A 368-nucleotide genomic window follows, 5' to 3' on the forward strand; every position below is an offset into this window, starting at 1 on the left:
GCTTAACAGAAATCTTGGGTGGAAATATAAAATATGTTCCATGCTCTTGAGTGAGCTGTTTATAAAAAGAGAACTTTTAGGTGGGCATATACATACGCAGTTTGTGTGTGTGTACCATAAATACATTCGAAAATAATGTCTTGAGAACTTCGGATTCTTCTCTTGTATTTTTCAGAAAATAATTTTCATTCTTGAAATATGTACATATGTACATGCTTTCTTGCCAAACATTCGGCGGTATTTTTCGTGCTCTATTCTTTTTTTTTAACATTATCTAAAGTTGTAATAAAATTACTAAGTAATACAAATACAAGTTATATCTCATTTTTTAAAAATAATTTTAATGAAAGTATAAATATTAATATAAG

This window comes from Drosophila elegans, unplaced genomic scaffold (genome assembly GCF_018152505.1).
Source record: "Drosophila elegans isolate 14027-0461.03 unplaced genomic scaffold, ASM1815250v1 contig_349, whole genome shotgun sequence".
Taxonomy (NCBI): domain Eukaryota; kingdom Metazoa; phylum Arthropoda; class Insecta; order Diptera; family Drosophilidae; genus Drosophila; species Drosophila elegans.